Source organism: Euprymna scolopes, chromosome 5, assembly GCF_053919585.1.
Source record: "Euprymna scolopes isolate OS-2025 chromosome 5, ASM5391958v1, whole genome shotgun sequence".
Lineage (NCBI taxonomy): Eukaryota > Metazoa > Mollusca > Cephalopoda > Sepiida > Sepiolidae > Euprymna > Euprymna scolopes.
The window spans coordinates 77,704,266-77,718,027 of record NC_136486.1 but is presented as its reverse complement, the minus strand read 5'-3'; the positions used below and the strand labels follow the sequence as shown (position 1 = coordinate 77,718,027).

The window sequence follows — 13,762 nt, the reverse complement described above, 5'->3', positions numbered from 1 at the left end:
TGTCAAAATTTGACAAAAACAGTACATGTTTTTAAAGCAAACATGACTAACATACAATTAAAATTCATTCTATGTTAATACACATTAATTTGTTTAAATGACACAAATTACATGACACAAACAAACGTCATTTTGAAGTTTGTTAGTGTCATTTTTCAAGTTAAAAGTTCTTATTGGTACAAAAAAAATTCCAACAGAACTTTTATGACACAAATTACATGACACAAACAAACGTCATTTTGAAGTTTGTTAGTGTCATTTTTCAAGTTAAAAGTTCTTATTGGTACAAAAAGAATTCCAACAGAACTTTTATTTTTATTGGAGAAAGTCGAATATTTCATTTTATTTATTTATTTTTTTTTACTGCATAACAAACAATTTTTGGGTTCATATTACTGTACACAGATTTGAAAAAGTTGTCAAAAAACAAATATATAACAATTAAATGTTATCAAAAGCAAGATAAGTTACTTTTCTACCTAACTGCATATATTTTTTGTGTTTTTATTCAATGTAACATGGTTATTCAGCTCGAAAAACATACATTGTTTACCGATGTATTAGAAAATTTAAAATGGCGCCCGATTCTCTCTTTACCACGGTGAGTTCGGGAAAAGGTGTTATAAATAATAAACTAGACAAAATACTAAAAAAAACACTGAATATATGTCACGGTAATATATATTGAGTGAGTTTCTAACAGTATTTTGTGTAGTTTATTATTTATAGCACCTTTTCCCAAACTCACCGTGTTAAAGAGAGAGTCGGGCGCCATTTTAAATTTTCCAATACATCAGTAAACACAGTATGTTTTTCGAGCTGAATAACCATGTTACATTAAATAAAAACACTGAAAACATAGAAAAGTAACTTATCTTGCCTTTGATAACATTTATTTGTTATATATGATTTTTGACAACTTTTTTGAATCTGTAATACAAACCCAAAAATTGTTTGTTTTGCAGTAAAAAAAAAAAAATATCTCATATCCCCTTTTTCCACCACAAATAAAATAAAATAAAATAAAAACATGTGAAATAAACGGTGTTTATTTACACAAAAATAACAAGTAACAAGCGAATCACTTTTTAGTGTCCAAAAGGTGTGTCTGTTCCTGCAAATGTGAAAGTTATTGAGACTGTTAGTTGTTTTGACAAAAAAAAGCAGAGAGTGTCCTTTGTTTTCTCGCTGAGAAAACAGGCTTAATTTTTTTGTGAAATAACGAAGAAGGTAAATGTCCTGCATTATTCACCGCATGCTGGCGGAAAAATACGTAGCAACAGAGTCGTTGACGTGAATAATAAAATGAGCGAAGAGCGCTGAGTGAAGAGTTAAGAATGCAGATTGCGGAGCGAGAATGAGTGAGAGAATAAATTTGTTTAAATATTTGCCGATCGGCTCCCAGGCGATGTGAGAAAAATAAATCTTTTTTGAAAATTAAATCTTTTTTTTGAGTGTTGATTGGTTGAGAAGTGCACTCTTTTGTCAGGTGGTATGCTTTCAACTACGTCTGCTGAACAAAACGCATTTTTAGTTTTGTTCCCTGCAGAATTTGAGTAGATTTTTTTAAAAAAATCATGCATCTATGAAATTTATCTTTTTTGTTTGCACATAATTGTGTTTTTATTCATTTATTTGTTTTAGAACAAGAAGTGAATGCATTTTTTTAGGTGTGTTTTTTTAGGTGTGCACAGATGTAATGATTTGAAGCTTTACCTGAAATGTTTTCAATTCTTACGATAATTACTGTAATCCTCTTTGTCTTTGACTAAATGTGAATTCTGTGGAACAACATTGTTTTGTTTTTTAAAAATTGGGCTATAATGTTCCAAATAAGATCATAAAATATCAAAATTTGATAACAATAGAGATCATGATGACTGTTTACATAATGACAATTGATATTGATTACATTGCTATGTCGTGCTGGTAAATGTTTTACCGTGCAATTTTATGGCAAAGATCGACCGATAAACTTACATTTGTTTGTTGAAAGTGGTGATAATTTTCAGCTTTAACAGAAGTTATTTTAATTTTGATGAAAATTAATCATTGAAAGCGAATACTTATGCTCAGCTATTTGTATTGAAGAGAATCCGGCTATAGGATGAAGATTTTGAATCAGTGAATATCTGACGAATAAAATCAGGTTCATGACCGAAATCAAACGCATATTACGATTGTGACATAGTTGCATTTCAATCGATGTCATGCAATTTCATGGCTCACATGATTATATTAATTTGTGTAAGTTTTGAATTTAGTTTTTGTCATTTTTTAATTTTTATGACATTTACTGCAAGTTAAATTAAAATTCCTTCTGTCACAATTTCTCGATGGTATAAACAGTGTATGTTACTGAGCATTACAAACTTGTCCGTTCACAGTGTTCTAATGCCGCACTTCGCCTTTTCTGTTCAGTGAGGGAGATATCCTTTATGACTGGGGCTATTTTTATATTTATTCTCCTTTCTGAGGAGCTGTATTTTCCCCACATTAAAATCCGACTGTGTCTAACTTTCCCTTCGTGGGGGAGACAAGGAAATAGGAACGTCAAAAACTATCATGATTACAATCATTTGCAAATATTTATAATTTTTCATGTTAAACTGACATTTGTCTGTGTAGGGTTGTGATGTAAGCTTTACCTGAAATGTTTTCAATTCTTACGAAAATAACCGCAATCCTCATTGTTTTTGGTTAAATGCGAATTCTGTCGCACAATGTTTTTTATTTAAATTTTCAATCAGGCTATAACATTCACAATAAGCGAAAATAAGATGATAAAATATGAAAATTTTACGACAACAATGATGACTTAAATCAAACATGACTATAATGAAAAACAATCGATATTGATTACGTTGCTATGATCAATAAATTGCAATGTTGCTAAAAGCTTTACTGTGCAATTTCCTAGCCAATATCTCAATGTTACAGATAAACTTACATTCGTTTGTTATAAGTGGTAATTTTCAGCATTAACAGAAAGTATTTTAATTTTGACAAAAATTAATCATTGAAAGCGAATTCTTTCGCGCAACTATTTATATTGAAAAGAATCGGCTATTAGAATGAAGATTTCAAATCAATGAATAAAATCAGGTTCATAACTGAAATCAAATGCATATTACAATTGTGACTTAGTTGCATTGCTATCATCACTAAATTTCAATCAATATCATGCGGTAAATGTTTCACTGTGCAATTTCACAGCTCATGCAATTATATTAATTTGCGTAAGATTTGAATTTAGTTTTTGTCATTTTTAAATTTTTATTTAATTTATTGCAAGTTAGATTATTATATATATGTGTAATATATATTATATAATATATAATTATACTAGCCTGGGTGCTAGGCATTGCCTGGGTATTTGGAGGTGTGTGTTGAGCAAAAAAAAAAATGTTGTGATGCAAAGGCGGAGAAGAAAGTTGAGGTGTGTCTAAGGGTGTTGACTGAGCAAAAAAAAAAAAGAAAAAAAAAAGTGTTAGTAGGCAGGCAGGCTTGAGCCCATATTGCAAAGGAGGAAAAGAAATGTAATAATTACATAGGAATTGATGGAAAATAGCTACCCCTCCTTGCAAAAATAATATTTTTTTTTTTAGTATGCTTGTCACGGTAATCATGAAATGTAAAGTTGAAAAATTAAAAAAAAAATAACTCAAACACTATAATCATATTGCCATTCAAACTATTTGACAGAATCAAATTCAATCATTTCTTTTCGATATTTTTTAATTTTATATTTATAATTTCTTTGTTTTGTAAACAAAATTTTTAATTTTTTTTCCAAATATTCTTGTTGATGAATTCTTTTAGCTACTTTAGTTTGGATTAAAGCATATTTAATTTTTAAATTTTTCAAATATTCATAAAAATTAGCTTTATTTTCAAGAGAAACAGACTTAAATTTGAAGTCAAAATGGGCATTTTGAATGCTTTTCTGGTTGGGATAAGATGAAATGTCATAAACTCTACTTGTTGCTGCTACTTTTTTCACACTTTTTTTGTGAAAAGTTGTCGGGAGATTTTCATCTTTTTTCTCTTTTTTCTCAGAATATGTTTCTTTTTTCAAGATGTTTGATACAATTTTAGGTTTTAAAATAGTATTGAAGAATTCTCTCCTTTCTTGCTTGCAACAATGTTCTTCTGTTCTTTCAGCTTTTCTTATAATATATGAAAATGTTTCAGTGATGTCTGAATCAGATGAGGATAACTCTAAAAAGAGAGTTTTCAGCCTGGGATATTTCTGTATCAGAATTTGGAGCATGAGCGAGATAAATTCTTTGTTGTCACTTTTAAGTGTCTGAATGATTTCAAGCTTGTATGTAGAATAGACTGAACCAAAAGTTGGAAAACCTGACCAAGCATTGGCTTTACAAAATCTTTGTGTCTGAAAAAGAATATACTGAGAATTAGTAACATAAAATGATTTAGCAAAGAACGCAACAGAACAGGATCTAATCTAAGATAAGGCCAAACATGTGCTTTGGCATTTTAATTGGCAAAAGGCATGTTTGTATCATACTGCTGAAGAAAATAACTAGATAGAGCTGGTTCAGAGTGAAGCCCTTCCAAAAATAACTATAACATGAAAAATAAATTTTTTAAATTAACACTTAACTGGTCTCTCCTAGCATCATAAGCAGACACTAAGAGAAAAGAAATGAAATAATGAGCAACAATTACTAAATTTCATGTCTGGACCTAAGTTAGGATCATAAAATGAAGATTGTGAAGCTGTGGAATTTTCCACTTGAGTTTTATTTGAGGGACCACCATAGAAAAATCAAGTAGGTAAACTGTCCAGTGGTTTTGATTCATTTATCCTACCTTTTGGAAACCTCTTCCAAGAGTAATGGTAAAGGGTACAGAGAGATAGAGACAGAGAAAGACAGACAGATAAAAAAGACAGACAAAGACAGAGGCGGGATGGAGAGAGAGAAAGAAAGACAAAGCCCAAATAGAAAAGGGGGAGCATAAACTAGAAGTTATAGAGATAGTAAAAAAGCGTGTTTTTTTTAGCAGTTTGGGAGAATTCGGACATGTCGTCTGACGGCCTGGCTGAAAAAACTTAATTTAAACCATTATAATCCTGCACCCAGAAGTCAGTCAAGCTTATTAAGGCTCCTAGCTCATGTCCTTACTGAGTAAGTACATGAGCTACCTGTAACAACGTTGAATAATTAATGTTACTAAAAAGACAGCCTTTGTGATTTCTTTTGTTGTTTGCCTGTGGTTGTGAAATGAGTTCTTACCTAGACCGATGTTTCAAGATGCAGCAGACGAGAACAATGCACCTGACTGTGAAAGAGGACCTCTTCCTCAACGTCCAACATCAGATGACCAGCCGAAGTACCCTTGTGGTAGTGTTACCAACCAGCCATCATGAGAGCAGAACTGCCACATGAACTTACGGTTATGTACGAGTTGCGTGTTCAAGTAGAAAAGCGATGAGTTCCAGTGAGCGTCTGCATAGATATTAAGGTGCTAACCACTAGACGATGAAAAGATGAAGACAAAGATAAAAACTAGACGATTAAGCCATGACAAGGAGTTATGAATAAGTCTTTGCCAGTTTAATAAGTCTTTTAATTCACAAGGAGTTGAAGAGTTAAATGTTCTCAGAAGCTTTTGAAAAGTTTTGGAGAAGATTAAAAGTCGTTGGAAACTTGAAGGGTCCAGATGCAAAGTTATTGAATTTTATTTGACAAGTTTATTGAATTTTATTTTTTTTTCAAAAATGTAACCTCGAGCCGTCGGGAGTGAGTTTAAGGTGCGGCTCAACTCTGCTCCTGGTGACGCAGCCCATAGGGTTATACTATCAGTAACATCAATTTTCTCTGCTTTTCAGTAATTTAGTTCAGCAAAGTTATCTTCTACATGTTGTACAACACATGCCAGCAAATACAATGATTAGAATTATGATTATATTAGTTCAAATCATGAAATCTAATAATAGTGTAGTTAATAAAAGCTGAATGAAAATATATTTTTGAAATAATGAAAAATAAAAAAAAACAAATAACATTTAGCAAATCTTAAATAGCTACGATATTTTCAAATCTAATAATAATAATAATATATATATATATATATATTAGGCACGTGCAAAATGAATGCTGATGCTCAAAATGTATCAACATTTTGTCCCCTCCCTTTACTTAAAAATCCACCAAAAATCAGGAAATTAACCAATTTTAATGAAATTTGCAGTATTTATCAAATAATGATCACGGAACATAATGTACCTATTATTATTATTTAAATCCTAGTGAAAATGTATTACTTTTTTAAATCCAAAAATATCTTTACTAAAGTTATGGTTTTCAGTAGTAAAAAAACAAAATGAATAAATTATTTTTGTTTTTTTAATGAAAATAATGCATTGTAAATTTTAAGAATTAAAAAAAAAATTTAATTTTTACAGGAACATAAGTAAAAAAAAAGCCTCTAAAATCCGTATTAACAAAAAGTGATATAACTCAAAGAAAAATTAATTTCTTGAACTTGAAAGATATTATCATTGAATTAAGCATTGTTTATTTAATATTCTCACACAAAAAAATCTAAGATAAATGTAAGATAAATTAAAAAAAAAAAAATTAAATTGAAAAAGAACATACAAAAATAATTAAATTAAAAAAATGGTAAAAATTATACAAACGTTCCATGTCGGTAAGTACGGATGCACCGTTCTGAGAAGAAAAAAGTTTTGCCAACCCACCTCCTCCCTCCAACTACATGGCGTCACTTCCAAATATGCCTGTTTGCGTCAGTCAACTTTAAATTTCACATAAACATTCCGATAAATTTAAATGGAAGTTTGTACCTTTTTTTAAGTGTTATTTTTTCAATAATTATGAATTGTTTTCTTTCCGCTTTGAATTCTGTATAATAAAAGTGTTAACTTTTTTTTTTCAATGAATTGTCAGTATAATTAATGAATTTAATTAACATTTATGTAGTTTGTCTTTCAAGTTAACATTCTATTAATAATTGAACGTTTTTAATGAATAAATTGTCATTGTAACTTAGTGAATTTAATTAACACTTGAAATAAATTATGTTTTTTATGCGCATTCATACTTCTTTGAATTTTGCTGCTATGATTTTTTTGACACAACAAATTTGTTGGTACCACTGCCAAATTTTTGGATAATTATTACCATTTTAGCAAAAGTTAAGTACATTTATTGTATTAATTCATTATCTTAAGACTTTGTGACCAGATGGTGCACTGGGTAATGATGGACAGTCCGGCTCCTGGGTTATCCTTTTAACATGAGTTCAGAAGATTTTGCAGTTGAATCTAAGTGATGATGATGATGATGATGATGATGATGGAAGAAAAGGAATCTGTGTTCTTAACAGATAATCAAAATAATGGATAGTTGAAGGATTTAAGTGGAAACCATAATATATTTCCCAAGCAGTGAAAATTTGGCACTTATGTTTTAATTGAGAGACCCCCAGAAAATCAAGTCAAGTAGATGCTGTCAAGTGGTCAGTTTAGTTGTAATTTGTTGTGAAGCCCCTTTGCATTCCACAAAAAGCAAGAGAAAATGTTTATTTCAAGATAAGGACTGGTTCTCATAAAATTAGACTCTAAAGAAAACAGTTCTTGGGTGGTCTCTGAAGTGGTTGTGTAGTATGTATAGATTCCTATAGCCAATCTAACCTTATATGACAACCATAAAATCGCCATCCACAGGGGGCAAGTGGATATTTATTGCTTTTACTGGACTCAGAGAGAGGCCAGGAAGCAATAAATCATAGCCACTGACAAATTCAAATGAGAAGGAAGGGGCTGTTAAAAAAAAACAAAAAAAAAAAGATAATTTCAAGAGACGTTTTTTTTTCTTCTATGCCAGGATGTTCAGAATTGGGTGTTGCCACCACCCCCACCGTTTTGGGAAGTGGAACTGGACCCAGCGATTTGCTGGTGATCATTTGGGACCTGTATTGACAAGGCGGAGTTACATATATATAGTTACATATATTTCGATATAATGAAAAGGAAGACATCTGAAGAGAGATTGCCATGCGTCTTCCGCAAACTCCCTCCCATTGCAACCTGGTTGAGACGTGCTACTGTTTCCTTTCTAAGTTGATCTTTTTCTCAAGTGTAAACTGATGATAACGAACGAAGAACGAATGCCAGCCCTTATAATTTGTACAAGTGACTAACGACTTACTACTTGTAACCTTTAATGCAATAATTATTTGGACTATTATGACAAATAGTTAATCTTTACTTCTTTTGCTTGTTTGGAAAACGCCATTGCTTGGAAGTGCAGTCTGTTTTCAGATCAGCCCTGTTGACAGTTTGGAAGTCGGACCAAGATTGGAGACAAATAAGTGAACCACGGCAACGGGGACAAATCCTACCATTGGACGGATAAAGGTAATGCCACGGGGATCGGAGCCAGCTGCACGTTTCTTTCAAGCCTGTGCATCTGTTCCAGCCCTATAGGGGTTATATTTTAACTTAATATTTCATTTAGAAATAATTCCAGATAACTTATATTTCTCTTGGCAGAAATAATATTTTAACTTAATATTTCATTTAGAAATAATTCCAGATAACTTATATTTCTCTTGGCAGAAATAACATTTTAACTTAATATTTCATTTAGAAATAATTCCAGATAACTTATACTTAGTTGTGTTTGGCATACTTATTATGATTTTTTAAAATTGTGTTTGGCATACTTATTATTATTTTTTACAATTGTGTTCGGCATACTTATTATTTTTTTTTAAATTCTGTTTGGCATACATATTATTATTTGTAAAAATTGTGTTTGGCATACTTATTATTATTTTTTAAAATTGTGTTTGGCATACTTATTATTTTTTAAAATTGTGTTTGGCGTACTTATTATTTTTTAAAATTGCGTTTGGCATACTTATTATTATTTTTTAAAATTGTTTTTGGCATACTTATTATTTTTTAAAATTGTGTTTTAACTTAATATTTCATTTAGAAATAATTGCCAGAAATAACATTTTAACTTAATATTTCATTTAGAAATAATTCCAGATAACTTATATTTCTCTTGGCATACTTATTAGTTTGTAAACACAATCTTTGTCAATGAATTTTTACGAGAAATGTATGAGTTTTCAGATTTGAGATAAAATCATTCCATGCATTTTTTTTATTTCACACGCTATTTTTTCTTTGAGAAATCAACTGTAACCTTTCAAACATAATCAAAAAGTAACCGAAAATTTAAAAAATATTATGAATAGCCAGCGTTCAAACCCATGTCCCCCTACTCAGTCAGCCATTAGTTTTGCATACACACACGCACACTTGTACCAAGAATTAGAGGTAGGATTAAGGGAGTTATTCTGTTTTTTTTAAAGGCATTTGACCCCCATATTTATGGTTAGTGGGTCATAATTATTGGCTTTTGAAAATATTATGCCTTAGATTTTGGACATCAAATTACTTTTAAATATGAAATTTATTTTTGTTTGTTTGTCGTAATTCTTAAGAAGAGTGAAACTTATCAAGAATTACGACAAATAGACGACAAATTTCATTTAAAACAAGTGACGTCACTAACAGATCACGTGACGTTTGGAAAACTTAAGTATTTTCGCCCATTTATTTAAATATCAAAAAACATTTTTTGCTAAAGCTAACAAATCGTTCACAAATTTTTTATAAATTTGTTTTTTTATTTTCAATTACATCCGAGTGACACATTATTTCGTTGAAATTTCCAGTTTAAGACATTTTATTTTATTTCTCTACCTGGACTTCGAGCCAAGATCACAGTGTAGTATTCTGATTAGTGATGGGACGATTAATCGGAATAGTTAATCGGGGGAATCGGAATCGCATCGTTAAAAAATACCTTAGATTTACGATTCTTTTATATTTTTAAGTTGAACTGTTTGTTTGAAGTGAGATTAATGCTGTCAAAAATTTATGATAAAAACGTTAGTATGTCTACACTTTATCACCAAAACTGGAGACGCCATTTTATTTCACGCACCTGTCATTGAAATTCAAGGGCCCCGTGGTGCAGTTGATAGAGACGTTGAATCTCTACGGTTACAGATGAACATTGTCTGAAGATAGCGGCTTCAATCTACCCAAAGCCGGCCAGAGGTTTACTTGTACAACAACAACTACGGATAGCAGTGATTGCTGAGAATGCAGTTAGGAGATTCAAAGTTCCTATCCGTTGCGGTTACCACCGGATGAAGGCCAGAGGAATAGTTGACCGAAACGAAAGTGACTTTGTTTGATAAAATTGTGTTTGGCATATTTATTATTATTTTTTAAAATTGTGTTTGGCATACTTATTATGATTTTTTAAAATTGTGTTTGGCATACTTATTATGATTTTTTAAAATTGTGTTTGGCATACTTATTATTATTTTTTAAAATTGTGTTTGGCATATTTATTATTATTTTTTAAAATTGTGTTTGGCATACTTATTATTATTTTTTACAATTGTGTTCGGCATACTTATAATTTTTTTTTAAAATTGTGTTTGGCATACATATTATTATTTGTAAAAATTGTGTTTGGCATACTTATTATTATTTTTTAAAATTGTGTTTGGCATACTTATTATTTTTTAAAATTGTGTTTGGCGTACTTATTATTTTTTAAAATTGCGTTTGGCATACTTATTATTATTTTTTAAAATTGCGTTTGGCATACTTATTATTATTTTTTAAAATTGCGTTTGGCATACTTATTATTATTTTTTAAAATTGTTTTTGGCATACTTATTATTTTTTACAATTGTGTTTGGCATACTTATTATTATTTTTTACAATTGTGTTTGGCATACTTATTATTTTTTAAAATTGTGTTTGGCATACTTATTATTTTTTAAAATTGTGTTTGGCATACTTATTATTTTTTAACATTGTGTTTGGCATACTTATCTTTTTAAAATTGTGTTTGGGATACTTATTATTATTTTTTAAAATTGTGTTTGGCATACTTATTATTTTTTAAATTTGTGTTTGGCATACTTATTATTATTTTTTACAATTGTGTTTGGCATACTTATTATTTTTTACAATTGTTTTTGGCATACTTATTATTATTTTTTAAAATTGTGTTTGGCATACTTATTATTATTTTTTAAAATTGTGTTTGGCATACTTATTATTATTTTTCAAAATTGTGTTTGGCATACTTATTATTTTTTAAAATTGTCTTTGGCCCACTTATTATTTTTTAAAATTATGTTTGGCGTACTTATTATTATTTTTTACAATTGTGTTTGGCATACTTATTATTATTTTTTACAATTGTGTTTGGCATACTTATCATTATTTTTTACAATTGTGTTTGGCATACTTATTATTATTTTTTAAAATTGTGTTTGGCACACTTATAATTTTTTAAAATTGTGTTTGGCATACTTATTATTATTTTTTAAAATTGTGTTTGGCATACTTATTATTATTTTTTAAAATTGTGTTTAGCATACTTATTATTATTTTTTAAAATTGTGTTTGGCATACTTATTATTTTTAACTATTGTGTTTGGCATACTTATTATTATTTTTTAAAATTGTTTTTGGCATACTGATTATTATTTTTAAAAATTGTGTTTGGCATACTTATTATTATTTTTTAAAATTGTGTTTGACCTACTCATTATTTTTTTTCAAAATTGTGTTTGGCGTACTCATCATTATTTCTTAAAATTGTGTTTGGCATACTTATTATTATTTTTTAAAATTGTGTTTGGCATACTTATCATTATTTTTTAAAATTGTGTTTGGCATACTTATTATTTTTTAAAATTGTGTTTTGCATATTATTATTATTTTTAAAATTGTTTTTGGCATACTTATTATAATTTTTTAAAATTGTTTTTGGCATACTTATTATAATTTTTTAAAATTGTGTTTGGCATACTTATTATAATTTTTTAAAATTGTTTTTGGCATACTTATTATAATTTTTTGAAATTGTGTTTGGCATACTTATTATTATTTTTTAAATTGTGTTTGGCATACTTATAATTTTTTAAAATTGTGTTTGGCATACTTATTATTATTTTTAAAAATTGTGTTTGGCATACTCATTATTATTTTTAAACATTGTGTTTGGCATACTTATTATTATTTTTAAAAATTGTGTTTGGCATACTTTTTATTATTTTTTAAAATTGTGTTTGGCATACTTATTATTATTTCTTAAAATTGTGTGGCATACTTATTATTATTTTTTAAAATTGTGTTTGGCATACTTATTATTATTTTTTAAAATTGTGTTTTGCATACTTATTATTAGTTTTTAAAATTGTTTTTGGCATACTTATTATTTTTTAAAATTGTTTTTGGCATACTTATTATTTTTAAAAATTGTGTTTGGCATACTTATTATTTTTAAAATTGTGTTTGGCATACTTATTATTATTTTTTAAAATTGTGTTTGGCATACTTATTATTTTTTAAAATTGTGTTTGGCATACTTATTATTTTTTAAAATTGTGTTTGGCATACTTATTATTTTTAAAAATTGTGTTTGGCATATTATTATTATTTTTTAAAATTGTGTTTGGCATATTATTATTATTTTTTACAATTGTGTTTGGCATACTTATTATTATTTTTTAAAATTGTTTTTGGCATACTTATTATAATTTTTTAAAATTGTGTTTGGCATACTTATCATAATTTTTCAAATTCTGTTTGACATACTTATTATTATTTTTTAAAATTGTGTTTGGGATACTTATTGTTTTTTAAAATTGTTTTTGGCATACTTATTATTATTTTTTAAAATTGTGTTTGGCATACTTATTATTTTTAAAAATTGTGTTTGGCATACTGATTTTTTTTTTAAATTGTGTTTCGCATACTTATTATTATTTTTTAAAATTGTGTTTGGCATACTTATTATTATTTTTTTAAATTGTGTTTGGCATACTTATTATTATTTTTTAAAATTGTGTTTGGCATACTTATTATTATTTTTTAAAATTGTGTTTGGCATACTTATTATTTTTAAAAATTGTTTTTGGCATACTTATTATGATTTTTCAAAATTGTGTTTGGCATACTTATTATTTTTTAAAATTGTCTTTGGCCCACTTATTATTTTTTAAAATTATGTTTGGCGTACTTATTATTATTTTTTACAATTGTGTTTGGCATACTTATTATTATTTTTTACAATTGTGTTTGGCATACTTATCATTATTTTTTACAATTGTGTTTGGCATACTTATTATTATTTTTTAAAATTGTGTTTGGCACACTTATAATTTTTAAAAATTGTGTTTGGCATACTTATTATTATTTTTTAAAATTGTGTTTGGCATACTTATTATTATTTTTTAAAATTGTGTTTAGCATACTTATTATTATTTTTTAAAATTGTGTTTGGCATACTTATTATTTTTAACTATTGTGTTTGGCATACTTATTATTATTTTTTAAAATTGTTTTTGGCATACTGATTATTATTTTTAAAAATTGTGTTTGGCATACTTATTATTATTTTTTAAAATTGTGTTTGACCTACTCATTATTTTTTTTCAAAATTGTGTTTGGCGTACTCATCATTATTTCTTAAAATTGTGTTTGGCATACTTATTATTATTTTTTAAAATTGTGTTTGGCATACTTATCATTATTTTTTAAAATTGTGTTTGGCATACTTATTATTTTTTAAAATTGTGTTTTGCATATTATTATTATTTTTAAAATTGTTTTTGGCATACTTATTATAATTTTTTAAAATTGTTTTTGGCATACTTA

General features: G+C 28.0%; 1 long non-coding RNA gene across 2 annotated transcripts in view; it reads right to left on the bottom strand.

The window, feature by feature from the left end:
• Positions 1-3,720: 3,720 nt before the first annotated feature.
• LOC145276867 (uncharacterized) overlaps positions 3,721-13,762 on the bottom strand; it is a 151,977-nt gene continuing 141,935 nt past the window's right edge. For both annotated transcript variants that reach the window (XR_013868044.1, XR_013868045.1), the window contains one exon: positions 3,721-4,396. This is a non-coding gene — a long non-coding RNA (uncharacterized LOC145276867). The remainder of the gene's footprint in view (positions 4,397-13,762) is intronic.